The 27783-nt window shown below is 32.6% G+C and overlaps 1 protein-coding gene across 9 annotated transcripts in view; it reads left to right on the top strand.

Annotated features, from left to right (window-relative positions):
• Nucleotides 1-27783, top strand: part of trc (Serine/threonine-protein kinase tricornered) — a 427668-nt gene that overhangs the window by 336373 nt on the left and 63512 nt on the right. Inside the window, exon 1 of one of the 9 annotated variants that reach the window (XM_072540421.1) lies at nt 5535-5663. The exons of 7 other annotated variants lie outside the window; for them this stretch is intronic. The gene's annotated coding sequence lies outside the window, so the exon portion shown is untranslated. Of the gene's footprint in view, nt 1-5534; nt 5664-14234; nt 14714-27783 lie in introns of those variants that run through there. One more of the 9 variants, XM_072540415.1, reaches the window with a different exon arrangement.

The following is a 27783-nucleotide window of genomic DNA, read 5'->3' as shown; positions in this document are numbered from 1 at the left end:
AATATGTTTTGGTTAAGTGAAAAGTTTCGTAAATTTTCAATATGCAGACAAATTCTATTTTTCTATTTGGTAATGTTTAAAATTAAAACAACTTGGTAACAGAAAGAGACTTGCATTATAGGTTTTTATCTAAACAAAATTAGTTACGTATCATTTTGAAGCTCAATAAAATCGGCTTCGACTGTTTCAGGTGCATTCTCTAGTGTTTTAGTTATAGCTCGTTTACTAAACGAGGTGTATTAGGACATGCATAAAACACCTACAAAGTTAGCAGTTTTCTGTGAAAGGACATGAACTATAACATGGAAAGATTAAATAGTCATTATTTTTTGTCGTTTTTCTTGTTAAAATTGTCTTTATGTATGAAGTAATAACCATTATAATGTGAATGTGGGACCAAATGGAGAAACTCTGTTTTAGTCTACATGGTATAATGACAATGTTGATCATAAAACATACATCTGTTCAAAACAGAATAAAAATTAAAGAGTTGCAAGGTCAGTCCGAAATCAGCAATAAATAGATTAATTTTTATTGCATGATATTGATTAATTGCTGTTTCATGCTGGTTAGTTTAAAAAAATGGTAAAAAATTTACAATGACTGATGTTCTTGATAGATGGGTTAATTACAGTTTGAATAAATGATCGGCTACTAATGATATAAAAGTAGAAATGGTATAAATGTATCGATTCTGCGGTATTTCTGTTAAAAGTGGTTATTGGTTGTACTCTTTATATTATATTTAAACGACAATGACAAGAATTAGGTCTCTCTATACAGGGGGTTTCTTTGAGAAAGTAATATACGTTAACTGAAAAAAGGGGAACTTAGGCGATCTAAAAAACGCCATACTTAATGGATCTTAATTCATCAATAACAAAGATACTGGGTGTTTTATTACTATTTTGCCAACTTCTTATTTGGTTTATAACTTTTTAACCACACTTTATGTTTTCTTTATATTTAGCACGCAAATATTCTTTAATCTATGGTGACCAATCTATAAATTTATTAATGGTTTGTTCCTTTTGGAGAGGTCAGAAGAACATGATATCCACCTCCTTTTCGACGCCAAGGGTAGACGCATGGAAGAGGGAGTATAACCCTGATATTTGTTTTCTTACCACTGATGGCAAAGGCCAACTGCTACCAGCATCAAGAAAGGTCATGTCCGATTTTCTCCATAGCCAACACCGCCCCATCCTCATCAAAATTTTTAATTCCATCTTCATACAGATCACAAAATTGATTTTGAAAACTCCAGAACCATAGAAACTATCCGTTTCTATAAACCAAGAATTATCCGAGAGTACATAGAAATTGAAAAAAATACAGATTGTCTCAATAAAAGAGATGACGGCATCGGGTTACCCTCGACATGGAGACCTCTCATAAAGAAAATATCGTACGCTCCACTCTTCAATCAAAATCCAGCCGTCAGAAATGTTCGCGCCAATCCCCACGCCCACCTCCACCGAAGCTATGTCACCATGGACGGTATAAATGAACCGTCCACTGTTTACAGTAGCAGTAATGCATTGATTAGTGATCAGTGTAGTAGTGTCTGGGGGCTCGAGAGACTGAGACCTCGGAAGCCCTAAATAATACATCAGAGAGGATGTCGAAAGCTCGGCGCAGTAATAATTAACGCGATTCAACCCGGAAGCCTCTAGAGTTTAATATTATTTCTTGTAATAGTATTAATCTTAGCTTTAGAGCTTTAGGTTTAAATATATAATATCTATCATAAACTTTTTTGCTGACTCAGCAACTATGATTTGATGGTTTGACTAATAATATATACTGCATATAAAAAAATAGGATATACTGCACTAACCCATAAATTCTTATTGAAAAAGCAACCTTCGTCCACCCGCAGAAACTGTTTTCTCCGTTTGACGATGAAGCATATTTTGATTGACTGCTAGTAATATGAAGAAAAAATAAGAAAATATGGAATCTCAGATGAGATGAAAATCACCTTGACTTCATACGCCGAACATGTATTAGATTATTTAAAAGTTTATGTTTATATACAGGGTGGTCCTTAAGTAATTGTACAAAAAGAAACAGTAGATTTTACACTTTAAAAGATTACGATTTAAGCCAAATTGCTTTAATAAAATGTTGATATTAAGAAAGATACAGGGTGTTAAAGTGCAAATTTAAAATTTTATTTTTCGCTATAACTTTCATGTTTGTAAACATTTATGTATTAAAATTTATAACTGGGTACTTTTCTATATGAGAAATTATAATTTGATGAACACTTTGATGTAGATGATACAGGTCCCACATATGTGGCATAAATTTTTACTTAACTTTTTTGCTCTTCAAGTTACCTGTATTTGTGACAAAAAATATTAAAGATACATTATTTTGACAATAAGGAAAATGACAATAAGGAATAAGCGTAATATCATCAATAGGAAGATTATATGGGAAGATACTGCGAGAAAAGATAGAGCAAGCGATAAAAGGCAAAATCGGGGAGGATCAGGCAGGCTTCACGGCAGGAAGATCATGCATAGACCACATATACACACTGGAACAACTGTTGGAAAAGAAAAAAGCAAAAAATAGAGATATACACTTGGCATTTGTGGATCTGAGAAAGGCGTATGACTCTGTACCAAGGTCAGAACTATGGGAGGCAATGTACAAATTAGAAATACAGACGGAACTCATAGAAGCTACAAAAGCTCTGTATAAAGAAAATAAAGTGTCCATTAAAATGGGAACAAGAATCATAGGAGACTTCACCACAACAAAAGGGCTCCTGCAGGGTTGTTCCACATCTCCAACCCTATTCAAAATATACTTAGAGAAAGCCTTGACTACATGGAAAAGAAAATGCGAAGGCATGGGAGTACCGGTACGGAACGAATACCTATATACGTTAAGTTTTGCAGACGATCAAGTAGTGATTGCACAAGACCAAGACGACCTCAGCTACATGATGAAGAAACTACAAGAAGAATATACCAAGGCTGGCCTAGATATTAACCTCGCGAAAACAGAGTACCTATCTACAAGTGAAGAAGACATAGAAGATCTACAGATTGATGACAACGTAACAATCAAAGGAAAGGATAAATTCAAATACCTGGGGTTTATAATCACGAAAAAGGCAACAACAGAGGAAGAAATTACACAAAGATTAGGACAAACAAGAACAGCAATCCGACAACTTAACTCAGTATGGTGGGATAGACACCTAAATATGAAGACAAAAACGCAGATTTATAAAACATTAGTGCGAAGTATTATGACATATGGGGCCGAAAATTGGATCATAAACAAGAAAAACAGCAGTAAGATAATAGCAACAGAGATGGAATGCCTGCGAAGATGCTGCAGAGTAACAAGAATGGATAGGAGAAGTAATGACGAAATAAAGCAAAGAACATCAATAGAAACAGACATACTAACATATATAGAACAAAAGAGACTAAAGTGGTATGGACATGTAAGAAGAGCTAGCGACAGCAGATGGATAAAGAGAATAACCGAATGGAGCCCCATAGGAAGGAGGAAAAGAGGACGACCCCGAAAATCCTGGAGGAACGAAGTAGACGACGCCATGAGTAAGAGAGGACTAAACGATGGAGAATGGAACAACAGAGAGAGATGGAAACGGTTGAGCGAGGGAAGGCAGTGAATGCTGTAGAATCCCTAAATATATATATATATATATATATATATATATATATATATATATATATATATATATATATATTTTGACAAAAAAAAAGGTATACCTGTTAATAAAACTCAACAGTTTTCGAGATAATCGCATTTTACGAATCAGCTGCATAATTCTGATTTAACGCAATTACTCCAGGCAACGAAGGAAAAATATATAAAAACATCAATACTTCTGAATTTTGGTATAAAATACAATTAACTAAAGTTACTAGTTTACGAAATATTAAATAAAATAAATATATCAGCAGGATAATTAATAATAGGATTTGACAAAATAATAGAATAATAGGATTTTACATAAAACATTTTACGTTTTATATTAAATTAAAGTCATAATGAAAACCATGAAAAAATTTTATTTACAAACCAAATTAAGAAATAGTTAAACAAAATAACATAACTTTTTGTCAAAGTAAGTGTTCGATATGTCCACCATTTTCTTTAATTCATGTGTCAATATATTCCATAAAAGATCGTCTTATATTAAATGGCATCATTGGTTCTACTGCTGCTGCAGTATTTATTTCTTCCCATAGTTGGTTGCGAATGTTTATGGGATTCTTATAGACACGTTGTTTTAATGCGCCCCATACACCAAAATCAAGCGGACTACTACTAATCATTCTGGGCTACGTGGTGGCTGTAATGTATAATGGATGAATATATTCGGTATATTATGGAACTACATCTTATTTCTTGCAGAAGTTGATTAATGTATTAAAATGTGGTGTTTATCGGTTATTTATATACACACGGAATAACGTATCGATGACATTACTTATTTATAGAGAAGATTACGTTACAGCTTACGAATAACTATAATAATTACATCTCGAACAAATGAACTATTATGATTTACTAACGAACTAATATTATGCTGAACTGAATTACCTGTGTGTTTACTATATTTATAAAAATATTGGTTATTATATACATTATCATCTTTGAGTTGTTTTAATAAGAATAAACTATTAATTATACTTATCCTCATGTATTCAGTGCTTTACCGCACAAATATTAGAACGAAGAATTATTATGCAGCTGACTTATAAAATGCGATTATCTCGAAAACGGTTAAATTTTGAAGTTATTAACAATTATACCTTTTCTTTGTAAAAATAACGTGTCTTTAATATTGTTTAACAAAAATAGAGCTAATTTAAAGAGCAAAAAAGTTAAGCGCAACTTTATGCCACACATGTGGCATATGTGGCACCCTGTGTCAGTTACATTAAAGTATGTATAAAATTATAATTTATCATACTAAAAAATAAATATTTACAAACGTAAAAGTTATACCAAAAAATAAAATTTTAAATTTCCACTTTAACACCCTGTATCTTTCTTAATATCAACATATTATTAAACCAAGTTGGCTTAAATAGTAATATTTTACAGTGCAGAATCTACGGTTTCTGTTTGTACCATTACTTAAGGACCACCCTGTAGATAGATATATTTGGAAATATGGAATCTCGGATGACATAAAAATCACCTTGACTACAAACACTGAACGTTAGATTATTTAGAAGATTTATGTTTATATATACCTATTGTTTTTACGCGTGCTAGTCGCGAAATAGTGAGTTAAACTACTGGTATAAAGTGAATTAAAAAAAAACGCGTGGTTTAATCCCGGAAGAGGAATTTGTTAACCTTTTCTTTCGTTGTTTGTTTACACTATTAGTTAACCTTTGTGTCATTACGGAAAGATAAATTTTGGTGTGTCATGTGTTGGCGGACCAAACTTGTTTCGACTACGAGTACAATTAGCTGTCGTTAATGCATAGAAAAATTCAAGTTTACTACTGAAGTAAGATTAGATGATGGCGTAAGTGTCGCATTGTGTCATGTTGAATCATGGGCAAATGTTGGGTGTGTCTTAAAAATATTGTTTCGTGTTTCTTGTACTATTAAAAAACTGATACAGAACAGAGAAACCGCTGCACATGGTGAGTCATACAAAATATATGTATGTAAATCGATATACACACAGACAAGGACAATACTCTGACTCTGAGTAGTTAATAAAATTGTGGTTTTACTTTAATTGCTTTTACTGTTAAAATACATGAATATCTTTAGATAATATATTTTTATCCTGACGTTATTCTTAGAATAACATATTTTTCTAAGAAATTAATGTAAATCAAATTTTAAAATTAATTCCATTCATTTAGTTATAGTAGTTTTAGCACTGTAGTATTATTTAATAATTTATACCTTTACTTTTAATGGGAATCTTATGTATATTTTACATATATTAAAAAATATGAAATAAAAAATATAATTTAAAATAAAAGAATTGTCAGTAAAACTCTTTGCATTATAATATTGTATATGGGCGAACAATATCAATTTGCATTTTCATTTAAATTAACGTTTTCAAATTTTAAATTAATCGAAACGATTTTTTAATTTCTTTAGGCAGAACCGAATATTCTTTATTAATTAGTCAACACAGTACGAGTGTAGATCAACGTTTACATCCCGACATCGCTGAATCAATATGTTAATGTCAAATAGTCCTTCTCGAGTAGCCATTCCATTTCGGAACCCGAACTGCGTCTCGCTAATACCCTCCTCTAGCCTTTCGTATATTCTCTTATGTATTACTTTCAGCAGTACTTTTAAAGTATGACTCATGAGGCTCAGTGTTCGATGATCAGAGCACTCTTTTGATGCTTGTTTTTTAGGGATGATTATAAATACTTACTTCAGCCACTCTTGTGCTATTATTCCCCTATCGTACACCGTGTTGAATAAATCTGCCAATACTTCCAAGTTATCCTCTTCCACTAGTTTTAACAGTTCTACTGGTATTTCATCTAATCCAGCTGCCTTATTGTCTTTAGAGTTTTTGATAACATATTTGATTTCATCTATCGTGATCTTCTGTCTCTCTAAAGGATTTAATTCTTGTATTTTCTGCATTTCACCTGTTTCATCTTGGAAAAGTTCTCTAACGTACTCCTCCCATCCTCTTAATTTCTCTGGTAAATCTATTTGTAGTAGGTACTCATTTCTTGTCTTTTATGTGTCTTTGCTGTCTATTTCGACCCATTCCAGTCACTTCTCTTATTTTTTGTGCATATTTCTCATATCGTATTTTATTTCTAGTTCTTCTATCTCTTTACATTGTTTCATCAAATAGATTTCCTTAGCTGTTTTGATTTTTTCCTAAATTATTCGTTGTATTTCTTTATACTTCTGTAGATCTTTTCCTTTATATTTCCTTCTTTCTTTCATCTATAATAATATTTCTTCTGCCATCCACTGTTTTGTAGCCTCTGACCTATATTGTATCAAACTTTCTTGAGCTGTTTTCAGTAATGTGTTTTTTATATTATACCACTTTTAATTTAAATCCATAATTTGTTTGTTGTTAGTTACTGTTTTTTGCATATTAACATTATTTTTTAATTCGTTTTTTATTTCTTCGTTTTTTAGCATTCTTACTAATTTTTGGTTGTTTTTTTTTCTGAGTTCAATTTTTTTTAATTTTATTTTCACGTCAGAAACTAATGGATTGTGGTCTGAGTTAACATCTGCTCCAGGATAAGTTTTAACTGAGGTTATAGAGTTTTTATATCTGCTATTTACGAGTATAAAGTCTATCTGGTTTCTGACAATGTGGTTTTCTGTATGTGAAGGAGACGTCCATGTATATAGTCTTCTCTTACGAAGCTGAAACCAAGTATTGGCAATTACCATATTCTTTTCTTGGCAGAATTCTATGAGCCTTTCTCCTCTCTCGTTTTTAGTTCCTAATCTGAACTGCCCAACTATATTTTCAACTGTACCTACTCCAATTTTTGCATTAAAGTCTCCTAAAATGTAAATAATATCTCTAGATTTTGTTAACTTGATTGAATTGTGCAATTCTGAATAAAACTGTTCGGTCTTATCATCTTCGGTCTTATCAGCTGTGGGAGCATAGATTTGGATCATATTAATATTACAGTTCCGTGCTTGAATTTTTAGCATTATTATTCTTTCTAATCACACCTAGCACTGATTGTCTTATAGTGTTGCTTATGATGAAAGCTACTCCGTATCGACGATCAGTTTTGTCTTCTCCAGTGTAATAAATATTGTGGTTATTTATTGATATCTCTCCATTTCCTGACCGTTGTACATCGCTAACCCCAAGTATATCTATATTTAGCCTCTCTTTCTCTTTAATAACATTATGTAATTTTCCAGGCTGATACATACTTCTTACATTCCAGGTAGCTATTTTTATCTGAGAGGGTTGAGTATTTTTTTTGATTTTTTGTGCAAGGGTTTCGCATGTTGACGACCGAGGAGGCCTTGCGTTCTGATAGTTGTCTTCCCCTGCCGGATTTTGGTCTCCGATTACCATAATCAATAATGTCTCTTGCGCATATAGTGCTTTATATATATATATATATATATATATATATATATATATATATATATATATATATATATATATATTGTTATGGATCAGTTTATCAATCAGAAATAGAATAAAGAGTTTTTTTATTATTTTAATATACCGCGGGCATATAAGTTAAAATACAACCCTGTACTTATTTGTAATAGTTAGAATAAGAGAAGACATTGTTCCGTGACGGAACAGTTTTTCCTTGAAAGACTGAGTGAATAGTGAAAGGACAGTGGAACCCGTATAATTTTATAGATTTAAGAATAAACTTGTAATTGTATTTTGCGGTGGGCATTTTTCGAAAGTAAATAAGAATTAGATTTAGATATGAGATAACAAGAATTTGGAAACTTATTTCTGTTGAAAAAGGCAAAATTGTTAATGGTTTCTGAAAAGTAATTTGAGTGAAAGTAGTTTATTTGTTTTAAATATTATGTTGGAAATTTTCTAAATCGAAAATAAGTGGGAAAAATGAATGCTTATGATTGGTTAAAAAGGAATGATGGGGAATGAGAGAGTTGAGAAGGTTTGCCTGGGGAGATTGAAAATTTTTATTATGTTACCGGCAGACCAGAAGAGAATACGTGTTTTCGTGTAGTCAATCTGAGTACCAGTGTTTTCGTTTGTTAGTGAAAAAGGTGGAAGCTGAGAGCAGATCAAAATTGAGAAGATTAATACCTCTTTTGAGTCTGCATAGTCCACGAGATATAATTGAGAAAGAAAGGAGAATTTGTGAATAAAGAATACCGGTCAAAAGAGGCTTGGGCTTGTGTTTTCGGAGGAGTAGTTTGCTGGTATGCGGTTTGGATCGATGCTGAGAACGGGAAAGATTTGATGGTAGCCGGACATAATCAATCAAGGAAGGAACTGTGGTTTTGATCGAGAGGAGACATCATTGGTGTAAAAAACTTTAAAGGTCAGTCAAATAATTTGAATGAAAGAAAATTTTAAGATATTCTAAAAATAAAATCAAATATAAGCATACGAACTAAGATTCCAAGTTTCAAATAGTTATTTTTTTTTGTGAATAAATTATATTTTTATATGGTCATTTTTTTTAGTAGATATTATTATAAAACAGATCAATAGATAGTTTGTAATTAAAATTAAATTTAGAGTATAGGAGTTTGTTGGGAAAGATAATTGCCCACAAAAAGTTATTTATTAACATTCATCGTATTGCTTATTGAAAATAAATAATAATTTGTGTGCATATTTATGTTGTTTTAATGTTAGTTCCGTTTCCTGTTCTATCTCGATTATGAGCAACTAGGAGATACTGAACCCACTAGAAGAGATATATAAAGTAAACTGATTAAAGTAAAATTAAAAAGGCACCCTGAGAATTTTTAATAGTAATTGAATTGTATGACTCTGCATAAATTAGTGAATTAATTAATTAAATAATTGGATTAATTAAATTAGTGTTAATTAATAATAAAACATCATACAGCAGATCACAATAATATATATATATATATATATATATATATATATATATATATATATATATATACAGTAGACTCCCTCTATAACGAGAACTGAAATGACAGACTAATTACCTCGTTATAAGCCGATCTCGTTATATCAGACAATCATAATATTGTGCATACATATGAATCTGTAGTTTTCTAAACTTCCTATAGTGAAGCCATTCGGAGCAATATAAGATGCCAATAAATATTGTTTGAATGGCGTTTTTGAAAAAAAGTTATTTACTTTTATTGTCAATGAAATATATTAAAACATAAAAGAGTTGTTTACTTTTATTATCAATGATATACGTTAAAACAAAAAAGCTGTACTTATATTTTTTTCCAACTACATAATGTATAAATCGTATTTTTAAGGATAACATAAACTATTGCTTCTGCAATTTTAATAACTCTGTTATTTTTAACTGCTTTAAAAGGTACAGTATCATTCTATCATATATTTTCTAAAGATGTGAAACAGTTGTATTTATTCATTGTAAAGAAGTTTATTGCGGGCTGCAGTTAAGTTTATTGAGGGGCTATTTGAAAAGGTATTTATTTATAGCCACGACCGGACTTAAAACGTAAAAAACACGTTTTTGGATCTTATTTTCTCTCGTTATAACCAAATTTGCCTCACTATAGACGGTTAACCTCATTGTCACTCATATCATAAGTCACAAGTTATTATTTAGTGTAAACATAATTTTCTAAAACATAGAATCGAGCATACATAACCAATCTCATCTGATATTGTCATATGACAAATCATGTAGTGTAAAGTCGACTTTAATACCAATGTATACTATGTTTGTGCAAAACTAAGATGGATATTAAAATCACGAAAATTAAAAACTGTAATAGAAGATGTGTTATCTCAAATATAAGTGCCAACCCACTTAAGGGAAAATGAATGAAATGAAAAAATCCGTACAAAAATGGAAATGAAGGAAAATTCGAACGAATAAGAAAGTAAGGTCACAAAAAAAAATTACAGAACTTACATAGTCTTGTAATATGTACAGCAGTGTATCAAAACAACGTATGGCAAATGAAAATAAGATCATGTAGAAGAACAATAGGAATAACTAAAAGCGAATAAAGATCTAAGATAAATAACAAAAACTGCGAAAATAATGAAATTTTTAGAAAAGAAATTTATTATTAATGTATCATCAAACACAACAACCAATACAATTAATTCAATTTTAACTGATTTTCTAAATCCTGCGATGCTGCTGTTTACAATGCTCCAACGCTGTGTAGCATTGTTTTTATATGTGCAGTATCAATAATGTTAATAACACGAATGGGAAAACTTCATATTTCATATGTAGGAAACGGAACGTTTATGTTAATTTAAATACCTTGAAGTTTGGCAACTTTCACACAGGTAGCATACTGGCAATCCATTGTATCTTCTTTCACGGACTTTGATCGAGCAACGTACTCGCGACCATCATCCGTAGATTTGGAATTACCATCATCCACGAGAGAGAAAGACACAACGAGATACATAGGACTTTGACTTTATAGACCAAGGAACGGACGATAAAATTAAAGTTCGAGGCAGATTTTGAAATTAAGAATCTCATTTTTTATATATTTGAAGCTATTTTATATCCATAGATTAAAAAAGTAAAAAAAATAGAGTAGACCCTACTATTTAATTTTTGGAAATTTAAACTTTTCTATTCCACTAGGTGAATATACTTCTGTATTTCAGGGAAAGATTTTTGCAATATTGCAGTCCATGAGAAATGAACATAAGGCTTTCAAATTGAAGCGGATAGACAAGAGGCTATGAGGGCTCTCATAAGCCTTAAGCTGCAATGAAAGAGCTGATCCACTCGCCAAAAGAGCATCAGCTACTAAATACTTCGATTCAAAGCCGGCCGTGGGAGTGCCAAAAAGCATCTGGAAAAAAGTCTGGATCCGAAGGCATCCGAATTAGTTCGTCATATCCAGGCTTTTTTACTAGACATGCTCCACTCAAGGGACACCTGCATATAATGGGACTGTTTGATAGAGCCTTAAGCTGCAGACTTTGTAGCAGAGAACCTGGGACAGTCAACCATATCTTGCATGACTTCGAGGCACTAGATTGTAAGCGGCAAATACTCTTTGGAAACTACCAAGTGACTCCAAAAGCATATGGTACCCATCCACTCACATATTGATATGTGAGTACTTACTATACATGCTGAGATTTTGGTTGTATATCTTTATGTAGTATTTTAATAATTGATGTTGACATAACTGCATTCTTGTAGTGATGTGTAACTTAATAATTTTTAATTTCAATATTTACAACAATATATACAACCTACATCTATGTGAAGATGAGAATTTGAGATCAAGTTTTGTCCTTAGGGAAATAGGTTTACTTTTCTATACTTTTTTGAAGGACCGCCCAGAAGTCTGGGAAACAATGAAAATTTTCCAAATAACGAATAATAATAATAAGTCTATTTAAACAATTACAACTATTTCCCTAAGGCCAAAACTTGTTTCCCAAGAAAAAAACCAGCAACCTATGACTATTGTGCGAAGCAAAGGTATCAGGACGAGGTGTATTGATAAACACTCCTGCATTTTCGTACACAGTCTCCATAAGAATATGCTGAACTAATGCCTCACAATCATGTATCATTTTAGCTACCAGCTTCTGCTACTGGTCCCAAATATGGGGAATAAATTGTTGACCCCAAAATCGGTAGCCTCTTTTTTCTATTGCAATAAAAAAGAATCTTTTGCTATTTCTATTTAAATATTATTTCTGGCATATGGCTGCCGCGGGTGGCTCGGATGTAGTCCTATCAACTCAAATTTAATAAATCGATTGTGGTATCGACTGTGTAACATGTTGCGCTGTCTTGATAAAACGACAGCTCCTCCACATCATGTTTATTCAATTCAGACACGAAAAAGTCAGTGATCGTGACTCTATAGCGGTTACCATTGCTTGTTACGTTCTGAACAACCTCGGTTTTAAAGAAGTACGGACAATGATTCTAGCAGCCCATAAAGCACATTAAACAGTCCATTTTTCTGGATATAACGGTGTCTTAACATACACTTGAGGATAATCTTCACTCAAAATACGGCAGTTTTTCTTATTGGCGATTAATATTTGAAGTGTTGTTCAGATGCTACTCATGTTAAAATGGCAAGCCAAACCAAACATAATTCGTTTGTCAGTTATCAAAGTAGATAATTAAAAAATTGTTGACCATTTAAAGTTCTATATCTTTAAAAAACACCCATTATATTACGGATTCTACTTCTTTTTTGTTTGTAGCTTAATATCTCGGAATGAATTTGGTGCATATGGTTATTTTCTCTGTATGGTTTTCCTATGTCTATGATTTTTTTGTGTATCTTATTCAATATTTGAAGAATTAATGAGTTTTAGGCTTTTTAAAAGATTATTTTGGTTTAAATATTTATAGTATAGTCTTTCAAATAAATTTGTTTTTGATTTTTTTTATTATAGCTTAGTTGATGGGTTTATACGGTCATAAACCTTGATCTTCTTTGGTGGTCTTATAATTTTCGGAATTACTGCAGTACATGTTTGAACGGTTTACTATCTACTATCAATCTGTTAAATTTCTTCAGTTTTTTTATTCCATCAATATTTACTTTTGTTAGTATTCAGTTTGAGATCCTTACATCAAAAAAGGTCAGCTTTCAGGCTCGGTTGGCTGTCAGGCCCAATTTCACTTGTGTAGATTATGAGATTCATGGTTAGAACCCCGGTCCAGTCAAAAATTTTGCTTCCACACGAAGCAGTTAAAATTCTTAGTACATCTGCAACTTTGAATGGTTAGTTACGAGTGTACGAAGTCGGCCGATGGATGAAAGGTACGGTGAGATATAAGGGCTATTAAACGCTCACGGTTCGCTGATGCTTCATTTGATGATTCCTCTTTCCTTGCTTTGTTTTAATTCTGCGTAGATATAGATATTGGTTATTGTTTCATTGTCTCCGCATATTGTCTTCCTCATTTTTCATAAGTTAATGCTCATTTCACTATTTTTTTTATCAATTTTATCTAATTATGTGTTTGTGTTCATATTTATTCGGTGAGTTGTTATTGTGACTCTTCTAGGGCTATTGACTTTTTTATTATCTATTTTAAATTTTCTTTTCCCTTGTGACAATATTAAGTTCTGTAATTTGTTTTGATCTAAAATGATTCTACTATGCTTGTAATTATGATTTTCTTATCCATTTTGCCTTTTGTTTACATTGCCATATTAGTTCAAAAGACTAGTTTTAAATATCCTCTTACTCTTCGCGTACACGTAATAGTCTTTTTAACTAAGGAAGAACTAAGCTATATAGATTAAATTGTTTGTATGTATATATATTTAACTTGAAAATGCCATTAAAGCCAAATTTTTGTCCACCTCAATTTTGAAGACGAGTGTAATTTAAAGTGGTACATAAAAGTGTGCTCTGTACCTGGTCTATTATTATTGCCATATCAGTTTGGTTAAAATAGTCTTGTGAATAGTTCAGTTTCAAACTAACAATGCTTTTAGTGATTCAGTATCCGGCGCGTCTGCTGACTTTCCAGTCGCCCGGGTTCGGACTTCAGGTAGTACTCGAACCCAACGTTTATATTTTATTACATTACAATTGGCACCGGAGTCGATGATTGTGTCAGTGGCTTTCCCATGAGGTACCACTACCATTTCAGTTTAGTGCACCTGAAGAGTTCGCTGGTACCGTACGTTCACGTTGTGAAATAGGTTGTTGTGTCTCGGTCGTTATCAGTTCTAGAAACAATTGTTTTGTTGTTAATCGTTGTGTGCTTGTTATACATGAGAATCAAGTCGGAACCGAATAAGGATAAAGTTATTCGAGTGATTTATTAATCTTGTAGGTACTATACAGTAAATTTTAATTAAAAAGTGAAAAAGTTTAAAATATACTCACAATCATGTTTAAAACAAGAAACTAATTAATTCATTTGAAGATAACATCACTTCGGCCTTGTAGCTTCTTAGTCAACGTGGGTGTCAAGGGAACAATACCTACACTGACTTATAATCAGTTTCCGTAACAGCGAATCCTACAAATGAGACCATAAAATATACATAAACAGTAAGTACCTCAGTTAATGGTAATTATTAGTTATAGATACTTTCAATGTTTATGTTACTTGAATGGGAAAACTAATTTTTTCATAAAAGTGGATTATTTAACAATATTAAAACTGGTGATAAGATTATAATTATTATAATTTGTAACTAATGTATAATATAAAAGTTTAAACAAAAGGATCTTGACGAGAATATGTTATAACCAAATGTGATCATCTGGATATTAAAAAAATTATTTTAAAGTTTTCTTTTTACTTTATGGGACTCATATCTATATCAATTTGTATTTCTAATTAGCAAATAAGATAAATTAAAACGAGGTTTTGAAGATTTTTTATTTTAAAACTGTATAACTAAGCAATGGACTGGGAAATCCGTAGAAAACAGCTCTGTCTGCTCGTTAGTGTCCTAATCATGTCTAGTGTTCTTTGATATAAAACAAATTTAAACTACAAGAATTATTGATAAACACCATGCCTTGGATAAACGTCACAATGTCACCTCTGTTTTGTATAGATATGTCTTATCTTGTCCAGCAGTTGCAGACATGTGTTCAGACATTTCCTCTGGATTTCGCATAATCTGAATTTTGCTATGTCTACTGTTTTCATTTTACTTAAACACGCGCTATCTGAATTAGCAGTCTTCAGTGACGAGAAAACCTGTTATTACTTTGATGGCAGTCTTCTGAATTTCTAAGAGTGTTTTTGCGTAATAGTTGAAGGTTACAATAACCTTTTTTTCTGTCTTTGACCTGAAGTATATTTATAGTAGGATACGTAAGTTCATTTTCCCATTTTCGTATTGCCTCCATTATGCTCCTTTTTGGTAAACTGCAAAATGGCGCTGGTCCTATAAAAGGAGTATTAGCTCCTTCTTTAGCATGACTATCAACACTCTTATTACGAGCAATTCATTTAAGCTCTGATACCGATAACAACCTGGATTTGTTCTCTAGAGCAAATCCAGGAATATATCTACCTAGGCCAAATCCTGAGACTTGACAAAGAGAACCAAAGTGCGGAAATTACTAGAAGAGCAAGACTAGCATGGGCAGGATTTGGAAAACTTAGTTGGATACTAAGAACCGCAAAATATACTTGAGGAGCAAAGTGTTCAACCAATGCGTCCTTCCTATCATGACATATGGATGTCAAACCTGGACCCTAACCAAGGCAAACATGAATAAACTAGCCACAACAGAAAGAACAATGGAAAGAGCAATGGTAGGTATACGACTGTCAGATAAAAAGAGGAACGACTGGGTAAGATCCAAAACAAAAGTCGAGGACATAACAACAAAAATTGCCAAACTTAAATGGAGCTTCGCGGGCCACACTCCTAGACAAAAAGACCAACGTTGGAATACTACAATACAACATTGGAGACCTTACAAAAGTAAACGACCAAGAGGAAGACCAGAGATGAGATGGGTTGATGATATTAAAAGAATAGCCAGAACAAATTGGAAATATGTTGCTCAGGATAGAGACCGATGGAAGGAGTTGGGAGAGGCCTATGTCCAAACATGGACGACACAACGCTAAGAAGAAGAAGACCGATAACAACGTCTGTTTTTCCACCACTCTTGAACAGTGCTCTTTCCTATTTTTATTATCTCATTTCCCAGTTGTTTCGTTTCTTGGGTGAGGATATATATTGTGCATTTTTCCATCATTTGCTCTAAGTTTCCTAAAGCTTCTTGCTTATAAGTACCTCTCACATTCCATGTCTCAATTTTTATTATTTTCTTGAATTGTTGCTTTTCGAAATTTATTTTTTCTATTGAACTATTTCTTTCTGTATTTCAATCTCTTTTGATGTCAGATTATTATTTATATATGTAGATGCGATCTTTATGGTATTTTAACATAGTTTTCTTATTTAATATCGCAAGTTTATCCATGAAGGTTATTATTTCTATGTAGGAGCTTTATAGTTGTAAAAATATTTAAAAGTGTTAGCTGTAAAGGCACTATATATTGATGTGAACTATACCAGCGCTTTGTAAAAAGAGGCTTAATAGCAAAATACCAGGATCCGGGCGAAAAAGATTGACAAAACCACAAGAAGTGACAGTTTTTGTCTTTAAGCTTTTGGAAATGTTTAAGTTAGTGAATGGATCGTTAACTAAAAGTTATTTGGGTTATATTTCTTTAGCATATTTTTCAAAATAATCTTTTTTAAAAACGATTTCCAGACTGAAAATCGAAACATCAAAAACAATTATAAAATGTAATTTTCATTAAAATCGACTGTGGCTTAAACCCATATAACACAATATTTAACTTAGACATGACCCAAGAAAACATTTTCAAATAGAAGAGCTATCAAGATTAGGTCAGCCCAAAAATGCTGTGAGCATACTTCCCTTAACGTACCAAAATGTCCGGTACATACAAGATCAGTTGTTAATTGCTGTTTCATCAAATTTGACAGTGACATACTTACTACTTTTCTATAGACTATAGTAAAGCGCCCAATAGCTCTAAACAATGTCTAAAGCAAGCGTTTTACCATTAAAACAAAAAATAAAATTTTAGAATATGAGAGATTAAAAGCATTACGCAATTGTATACGACAATGAATCATATATTCAAGAAATTTTGAAAGATCTGAAGAGGAAGCTGGAAATTGGTTACGGGAAAAAGCTTAAGTTTTTACAAAGATTTTCAAGAAATAATTACACAATATATGATCTCTCTGTTTACTAAAATCCGAGGATGGTTGCATAATTTATGGAATATATAACACTTAAAAACATGAACATTAGAGAAAAAGCTGCATCCAGAAAATCAAATTATTAGCGAATGGAAAATACGAACTGAAACAAGTGTTTACCTGGAAAGAGTTAGGTCTGTATGAAAGAAAACGGTCAACAGGATCTACTTTAAAAGTCGGGACAAATATACTGTGATGTGTTATTTACTGTGGGAAAAATCGTATATGTATTTCTTAAAAATTACAAATTTTTTCATCCCTCAACGAAAACAGTATTTGAAGAAGGAATAATTACTGTTGAATGATTTGTAGATATGAATATATAAATAATGATGTAGGTGTTAAAGTGATTGTTCAAACAACAGCAAGGGATCTTCGGGACGAGGTATTAATTAATTTGTTGAATGTTGCAGAAATGGAGGCACATAATAACACCAAGAAATAATAAATCATCTTCCGAAGAAGAAAAGGAGGAGGCAAAAGAAATTTAATTTAAAATTAAAGAGACTGGATGTATAATAAAAAAACTTAAACAAGTTTTCCGGATAGTATAGGTTTTGAAAGAAAAGATATGGATTACGAGCCACAGAACGTGCAGATAAAAAAGTTACCAGCCAGCGTCAACGCCATTGCCATGTAGCCATTCTAATAAATCGTGAGTGAAATGAAAAGAAAAATAAAACAACCTCCTATCAAAATATTTTTTATTAGAAGAAAAAGTGTTGGCCATTGAAGATTCTGTCAACGTCCTGCCAACATCACCAAGAAATATCCGAATTTTTTTGAACACTAATCTTTTTCCATTTTCATATGATTCTGATTCTAACGTTTTCTTTTTCTCAGTTATAGTCATTGCGTGGTACGTGTATTCAAGTTTTTATAATTGTAAACTCCATAGTTGAATATAATTTCTTCTTCTATAGACATGACTTTGTCTGTTTTTCAATGTGCCTCCAGGAAGTTGTCGTTCCATCGTTTTCGTGGTCTTCCTACTGATCGTCTTGGGGAACCGTCTCTTGCCGTCTTTACTACTCTATTTGTTGTCATTTGGTTTATATGATCGTTCCATTCTACTCTTCTATTTCTTACCCAGTTGTTGATGTTCTCCACCTTGCATCTGCGTCGTATATCTGTACTTCTAGCTCTGTCCCATAGTGTCTTACCATCAATTTTTCCAAGTGTTTTTATATTTCGTTTCTTTCCCGATATTTTTATTTCTCCATATTGTTTCATTTAGGCAGCCTGTGGCTCTGTTTGCTCTATTCACTTGATCTTCCACTTAGCTAGATAATGTGATGCCTAGATATTTAAACTCCATAACTTGTCCTATTATCTGACCTTCCAGTTTCAATTTACATCTTAGTAAATTTGCTGTTGTAACCATGCATTTTGTCTTTTTTGGGTAAATTAACATGTTAAATTTTCTAGCGGTTATATTAAATTGGTGCAGCATACGTTGTAAATCATCTTCACTTTTGGTATCCTTTTTTAGTTCTTACTTTTTTTATTATTTTATCCATAATCATGTTGAACAATAGAGGACTCAGGGAATATATCTGTCTTATCCCATTGCCAGCTTCAATAGGGTCGGTTAGTTCTTCTTCTACATTTACTTTTATTGTGTTGTTTTGGTAGATATTTTCGATCGTTTTAATTATTCCTACAGGTATCTCTCTTGCGTACGGTAAGTGGATAACGTCTTTTAATTTGACCCGGTCAAATGCCTTCGTAAGGTCCACGAAACATAGATATGCCGGTTTGTTGTATTCTAGTAATTTCTCTTGAACTTGCCTCATTATGAATATAGCGTCGGTGCATGATCTTCCCGACCTAAAACGTTGTTGTTCTTCGGCTAGTGTTATACTTTCATTCATTTTATTTGTTATCACTTTGGTTGTTAATTTTAGTGTTGTGTTTAATAAATTAATTCCTCTGTAATTTTCCGGGTCCGATTTGTTTCCCTTTTTGAAGAGAGGTATTAGGATGCTTGATCTCCATTCTTACGGAATTCTGTTTTGTTCTATAATTTTTTGATTAGTTTTAATAGTTGTTTGGTCAGATCTGGTCTTCCGTACTTTAGGAGTTCGTTCGGTATTCTGTTCTCTCCTGGTGATTTTCTATTTTTTAATTTCCTTAATGCTTCATTTACCTCTTCCTCCTAAATATTTATTTCTTCGTTTGTCGTCACCTCGTGACGACAAACCTGTCGTGTTGGTGGTTCATTATTGTCACCTTTAGCAAATAGGGATCGAAAGTAGTCTACTCATGTTTCCTTCTGAATGTGTTTCGTTTTTATTAGTTCGTTAATCTCTTTTCGGCCCAACACCGAAAGGACAAATGGGTCTACTGATTAAGTAAAGTAAAGTAATCTCTTTTCTTTGTCCTCTGATCATGCTCCATATTTCTTTTTGTGTGTCCGTAGAAATCGTGTTTCATCTGTTTTAAGAAACTCTGTGTCAGTGTTCCTTTTTAATTTGTCTGACTAAAGTATTCGTTTCATTTTTGATTCGTTTTCAGGTTGTATGCCTGTTGTGTTTGTTGTGTTCTGTATTGTAAAAAGGCTTTCTTCTTTTCTTCACATTTTGTCTTCACTTCCTCTCTAAACCATGGTGTTTTCTTTTTTTATATGTTAGTGTTCGTTGCTTTCCTCTCTCCAAGTGATTCTGTTGCTGCGTTAATTATGTTATTTTAGAGTTTTCCCCAGCTTTCCTCGATATTATCGTTTTGTAATATTTCCTTCCCAACGAACTTCTCTGATATTCTTTTCCTGTATAAGTATTCCGTGGATTCCGTTTTTAGTCCTTTGACTTTGATTTTTATTTGTATTGGCGCCGCTCTCTTGGGTGCGAAGTATTTCATTATGATTCTTATTTTACATAATACTAGGTTATGGTCACTACCTACATCTGCTGAGTTCAGGCATATTACGTCGATTATTTTCGCTGGATGTATATCTCTGTTGGTTATAACATAATCTATCATAGATCTTTGTCCACGTGTGTTATTAAATGTATACTTGTGTTGGTCTTTGTGGTCAAAAAATGTGTTGTTTATTCTTAGTTCGTTATTCGTGCAGAAGTTGATCGTCAGTTCTCCATTTTCGTTCTCATTCTCGTTATGTTTTTGCTTAATGCCGGGTATTACTTGATTGCCTATTCGAGTGTTAAAATCTCCAATATTATCATCTTCCCTCTGACTTGATCTACCACTTGTTGTAATTGGTCATAAAACGCTTCCCTTATTGTTTGAGGCTTGTTATTTTCTGGGCCGTATACTCCGATGATGTTCAGGTCTTTCTTCCCCATTCTTATCTTTGCTGTTACTATTCTTTCTGATATGTATTGACAATCTTTGATGTGATTTTGGTACCTTTGGTGTATTAGTCAGACTACACCTTCTTAGGCCCTGTTTTCTTTTGCTACTCCACTGTAGATTAGTATGTATTTACCTAATTGAACTTTTCCTTTCTTTTTTGTTTCCTGTAGATCACAAATGTCTATTTCTTTCTCTTTCAGCACTTGGGTTATTTCTTGGTCCTTTAAGTTGGGCGATCTGATATTCCATGTAGTAATTCTCATCTCGGTTTTGGATGTTTTTCGCTTGTCCTTATTTCTTGCCGTAGTCGTCTTCATAGTCTCAATCCGGTTCCGAGGCTGTACATTGTTTCTTTGAGCAGTATTTGTTTTTACGATTGGTAGGTTGCTCCACATTTTACCCGGGCTTGGGACCGGGTGGTAACCGCAGAGCTACTCAATTTACCCCGCAATCACCTCAGGCAGTGTTTTGTATTTAACTTCTACATGTATATTTCTCTGCAGTTCGATCGTCATCATAATCTGATGTTAGTCGAAATAAGGAGAATAGATTACATTGTGCAAGGATAAAAATACAGTTACAATACTGTACCTAACATTGTAATAGACACTAATCATTTTTAACATACTATAATATGGTGTAAATCTAGAATTAATATATCTATACATATACAATATTATTAATGTTAGTGGATTTAGTATTTGTGTATTCGGTCTATTGTGTTTATTATTAATCGCGGTAATGTGCGGTACGTGTTACCGACACGACGGCTATTGGGACACTTGTGCATTATCGATAAATTTATTTCGCTTCGGTTTGAAATATTTTATAAACAGAATCCGACAACTGTCACTAAGTGCAACAAGCATTAAATAAACAAATAAAAAAAGTGGTACAGTAGGCGGTATTGTAGACCAACGCGAAGGTTCATACTTGTTTTCTGTATTTTTAAATTTGAAATAATATTTTTAAAATTGAATAAAGTAATTTTGTTATTTAATTATTAGTTTTTTATAGATTTTAATAAAATTGAAAAGTATACATGTTGTATAGCGGACTCGCCCCCGTCGCGTAAATGGACTCTTCCAACTGTTTACTGTGACAGCGAACCACCAACCGTCATTTCGGATCGTGGCGCTACTTCCACTCTGAATTTTACTGTAGAGAAAAAGTAATACAACGCCAATATAGAAGCTTCGCTTCACACAAACTTTCCTATAACAAAACACGTAGTGAAATTAGGCTGAATCAAAAATTTCATTAAATGTAACGTAATGAAATGTTACACTTCACGGTTGGTAACTTTTTACATATAAAGGTAGAGGCAGAAAAAATATATAAGGATAAGAAAACTTTTTGTCATCGTTAACATAATATCTGGAATTTAAGGCAAACAATTACAATGAACCTACTAAATAGAAGTAAAACATCAAAAATAGAGTAGACAAATCAAGTTGGACTAAATTAGAACTGAAGAAATTGAATGAAGGAATAAAACAAGAGAATTAGAATAAAAAATGATAAATAAGAATAGAAGAAAGGAAGGTTTTTTCTTATCTGATCGAGTCCAAATTAATTTCGACCAAGGCTATTTTAGTTAGCTTATCACTAATTATTATAATATTTATAAATTTTTTATACACGCTTGTTTAAAATTATTAAAAGATATAATGAATAATTATAACGTTTTGCAAACTTTAATTCAAATCTTGATAAGTGCGGTAAAACCTTCTAACTTTTTATGTTATATGACCGGCATGTAAAATATAACGGAAAGCGATACCGCAATGTTAATGTCGTTGATCATATCTATGTATATCCATAATCACGGTATTCACTGATGCAATTGCATTGTTTCTTCATTACCAGGTATTTGTATCTAATTTAGTAATAATAAACTTATTACATCGTGTTAAATATATCATATATTTAAAAAATAATTGTATTTTTCAGAAATCGGTCAGTAGATACGAAATAATAAGTTCTTATTCTATATAAGGAACTAACCTTGATAAACCATAAAAGTACCTAATCCATTCTCTCTTGAACTTTATAGTCCTGCCATATCTACATGATATGTAGATAAGTTTAACTGTTTTATTACCTTCGTTGAGCTATTCCAACACAATCTAATCCATTTGATTTATGCATTTCCTAATTGGGACGAATTCAACTGTTAGTGTCAATAAATGTTAGAAATCACACCGTATCGCGTGAAGCTTTTCAGCATCGAAAATAGATGGCCTCGAAAATTAGTTCTTCGATCTATAAACTAGAAATAGCTAATTCTGAATAATGTTCAATATGAGAATCCGAAATAAAAAAATAAAGTACATTTTATGTAATAATGAGTGAGTGGGAGATTGTGTTATAAACTTCAATTATTGGTGCAAAACTACCATCTCAAATATTTTATTTTTGGATTAAGAGACTTTGAATTAACATATTTCTTCTTCTGCTTCGATCAATGTCACTCCAAACCATTCACGAAGGTTTCGCAGCTAATAGATTCTTCTTTGTCCCACGCTTCTCCATCCAGCATTTTTCCCTTAGCAGATATACATATCATAGTTGATATCTGCGCATTTCTGTTCCAGTACATTAAAGGCAAACAGGGCGTCTCTGGTTCTAAAACCATTGCTAAATCCGAACTGTGTATGTAATGTTTCACTTTCACGTTTGTTGTAAATTCTGGTATATATAATTCGTAAGATGACCTTTAATACATGACTCATTAGGCTTATACGCCTGTAATTATCACGGTTGGTAGGACGGGACTTCTTTGGAATTTTGACAAATGTGGAGATGAGCCAATCTTTCTTTTTTTTATTCTTTAATTTTCTTGTGAACGTTAAAGTTGCTGTATTTACGATCTAGTTCCCCAATTTCATTGCACTTTTAGTTCATCCACCTTTTCTTTGCTTAATTAATTTTGTTTCTAATGACATTGAGAATGTATCCTACTTGTATTCTACATCAATCTTGTGTTTAAGTTGCCTTCTTCTTGTAGTGCATATTCGTTTCGGATGTTGGCGACCATCGTGGCATTCTGTATTTTGGACAATGCTGCTCTGTGTTTTCCTTCTACCTTTCCCTGTAGAATTAATTGCAGCAACCCATATCTTTCGTTGTTCCTCATGATGTGACCGAAGTATTTGAGAGTCCACGACTCAACTCCGTACAAAAGTATAGAAAAGATATAACATCGTAGTATCCCATGATGTAGATGTAGACCGTAGTTTCCTACATGTCAGAATCTCGTGAGTCATCGATTTTTGTTTTTTTCTGTTGATCATTTCTACTTATCGTTTAGTTTTGATTGTTTACTATTATTTCTTTAATTTTTGAAAATTATATATGTGGTAGTACTACTATGGTTTCTTCTCCTTTGAGATCATGAAACTTTAATTAACTTAATTGAGAATAATTATTGTATTGTATTGTATATTGAATTGTAATTGTAAACTGTGGTGTAATTATGTGGTCGTCTTTTTTTATTCGATTCTTCTTGTGTCCTGGTACTTGCCATGTATATAATCTTCTCTATGGCCGCTTACAAAATGTGGTAAAGGTAATGAATTTTGACAAGAGCTATGAGTCATGCCGATACAGTACACAAGTATTTACAAGGTCATACCTCTTATCAAAATCCATTACCTTTACTATCATTTGTTCTTCTATACAAAACTGCAATAGTCTTTCTCCTCTCTGGTTTCTCTTAATCAATCAGAACTTCCCAATGTATTCTTCATAACTTCCTTCACCGATTGTGATATTGTAGTCGTCCATCACTACTATGATCACAACATAAGTAGCCCTAAAATCTGTAAAGCGAATAAATGCTAATTTGCCAGGACTATCAATTTTTTGTACAAAAAATACGCGTTCCAGACTCCTGAACATATATCTATTAGGTAAACTAAACATTTTTAAATCAGAAAATTGTTTTCTTTGGACACAAAAAATATGACTATCATTTGATTAGCTCTATCTATTCATGACATGTGTTTTTTATATTACGCGACTTCTTTGGGTTTAATGTTTTGTTGATTTATTTTATTTGAACATTCTATTAGCTTTGGATGAAGAGCAGTAGTAATTTTTAGAACTTCATGAGTTATTTCTCCATCTCGAAACATAAGCTTTACCTTGTCTTCTCCAAACGTGGTCTTCTTTTCTTAGTTTAGCTTTTGTTATTACAACAGGATTTAATTTTATGTCCTTTTTAAGAGTACCATATAAAGATGATTTCTTTGTTTAAATATGGTTTTATAAGTCTTAGAACTACGACCTTGTTAGTGACTTCTTCTTTTAATATTGGTGACCAGATCCTACTACTACACTCTACCGAGAAATTTGCTAGGAGTTTGTTTCATTTAGCAAAAAAAGAGCGCCATTTTTTATTTTTTTCTTGTTACCATCATTTTAAAAATGTATGCTTTACTATTTTTATTGGGAATCAGCCACAATTTAAGTTTAAAATAAGGTTATTGACATTTCAATTTCTACTTCGGAAATCGCTCTCAAAATACAAAACATTAAAGAAGAAAATAGCTTCAGAACAATGTATGCTCTAGAAAAAAAAACAAAGAACGTAGCAGATCGAAGGGAATGGAAACATTGGAGAAAATATGAAAACATACCAAAAATTGTAAAACAAAACTGAGGATTGGTTGATCACCCAGATAAAAAAGATTTTTATATGAATACAGGTATAGCTACCACGAGAGCGTATAGCTTGTATGAAAATGACTATTTGTTTGGCTATTATATCGGAGTGCAAATTATATATAATACATAATACATAATACAATTGATTCATCCACATTCCACATTAGTATGATTCTTGGCTCTTGACAAAATACTTAAGTATATAAATATGGATAGTGATAACATGCAAAGAATATCTAACTAAGAAAACAGGTAGATCTATAAAGGAAAGAATTATAGGTACAATGTAATTGGCAGAAGTTCAAGTTATGTTTATAGAAAAAACTTATTTTATATAAAAGTGCCATTAAATTAATTTATTTGGGTTTGCGCATTCGAAATTTGGGAGTTTTCCAATAGCAGCAACCAGCAGATCAAATATTGAAATCGTTCAGCTATGTCAGTCTAATATCTTTGGTTTAAAGGCGCATGTTCCCTGCTACGTTTGGAACCAAACGCTGCACAAAGACTTCGATTTACATTGTAGAGTCACATACGGAGAATACCGACAAATATCATGACGAACTAGAAAATCACAATAATAATTTACCCCATCCACGTCAATAGAAGACTGAAGAGTCTCTGGTCAGCAGCGCTATAACAAGACCTTATCACTGAAAAAGACTTTATCGTACCATTGCAGGGCCGTAAAGCTCTGTAATCGTCATACTCTTCCTTTGGCATCATTATTTTGGATGGGTCTTTGCCTGTCTGGATATGTCGTTCCATTCAGGCAGGCAAAGACTCTCCCTTATGCTCTTCTCCTCCATTGTCTTTCATTCATAGTTTTTAGGTCGTCTTCCACGTCATCCAACCATCTCGTTCTGAGTCTTTTGTCTTCTCGCCGGCTTCCGTTTTAACATTTTCTTTGTTGGTTTTATATCCCGTCTCTGGATATATCCCAGCCATGACAGCTTCTGGCTTTTTACAAATCGTACAATATGGTGCTCTTCATTCAATTCACTAATCTCGTAGTTTCTTCTGATTCTCCAAGTGTCGTCCTCTTCTTGCACCGGACCATATACTTTTCTCATTATTTTTCTCTCGAATGGTTTTTCTGATGACCACCTCAAGAGCTATCTTGAACAGCATGGTTGATATTGCGTCTTCCTGTTGGCTCAGTTCTCTGTCTACTCTTACTACGACTAATATATTTGTTAGGTGTACCAGGTTTCGAATATCTTCCAGCAACTTTCTTTTATTGTGAAAAGCGAAACGTGGACCATGACCAAAGCAAACGAAGAAAAGCTCAGACGCTTTGAACGAAAAATATTTGGTAAAATATTCGGACCTCACCATGATATCATCACAAACCAGTATAAGATCAGAACCAATATCGAATTAAAAGCACTTTACAATGACGCCGATATTGTCAAAGAAATTAAATCACAGCGACTAAGATGGGCAGACCACGTACACAGACTGCATAACGAGAGACTTGTGAAACTGGTATGGGAGGAGATTTCCACAGGCAAAAGACCACCCGGGCGTCCCAGAATGCGATGGAGAGTTAACATCCAAGCAGATCTCCGGAAAATGAACATTCCATTTGACCCTAGGTTGATGGAAGACCGAACAAATTGGAAAAAAGTTGTACAGTCAGCCAAGACCCACCCAGGTTGTAGCGCTACGTGATGATGAGGATGAACTTTCTTTTATACCTTTGTAAAATTTTCTGCTGTTCTAGTCGCTTATACTCTCTTTAAATTTTAAATTTCACTTATCTTTCTGATACTTCTTTGTAGTTATTTAAGTCTAGCTTCCTCTTTTATATCTAATGCTGTTATACATTCATCATATCAATCCGGCATTTCTTTCTCTCTTTGCTTCTCTGACAGTTTCCTATGCAGATTCCGTTATTGTTGTTAAAGGAATCTGCAGTCAACACATTAGTATTTATAATTGTATGTTGTAATTGTATATAAAGACTGGTGACGTATAAAAAACTTTATCAGTCAGATGAGTAAACTTTTTTAACTCAATTAAAATTGGTTTTTTAGAAAAGGTATAGAATATTTCTTATATTAAAGAATAAATGAGGAAAGTGAAATAGAGGAATAATCACTTTCACATGAATTGGGAAGCACAACCGTTTCTAGTTCAATTTAAGAATCCAAAGTGTTTTACACTAAGAATAGTGTAAATTGATTAACCAAACACAGTGACAATAGTGTAGGAATACCTTATATGCACTAATGAAAATCTATGATGAAGTATGAATTTAAGAAAATAGGTTATAAAGAGCATACATAAAAAATTTACACAAAATTTTTTACGTGCCTTGTTTATAGTGAGCTGTTTATAGTGTGCTAAATGAAAGATTAA

The sequence above is a fragment of the Diabrotica undecimpunctata genome, chromosome 8, assembly GCF_040954645.1.
Source record: "Diabrotica undecimpunctata isolate CICGRU chromosome 8, icDiaUnde3, whole genome shotgun sequence".
Lineage (NCBI taxonomy): Eukaryota > Metazoa > Arthropoda > Insecta > Coleoptera > Chrysomelidae > Diabrotica > Diabrotica undecimpunctata.
Note: the sequence above shows the minus strand (reverse complement) of the source record. Positions and strands in the feature narration are given on the sequence as shown.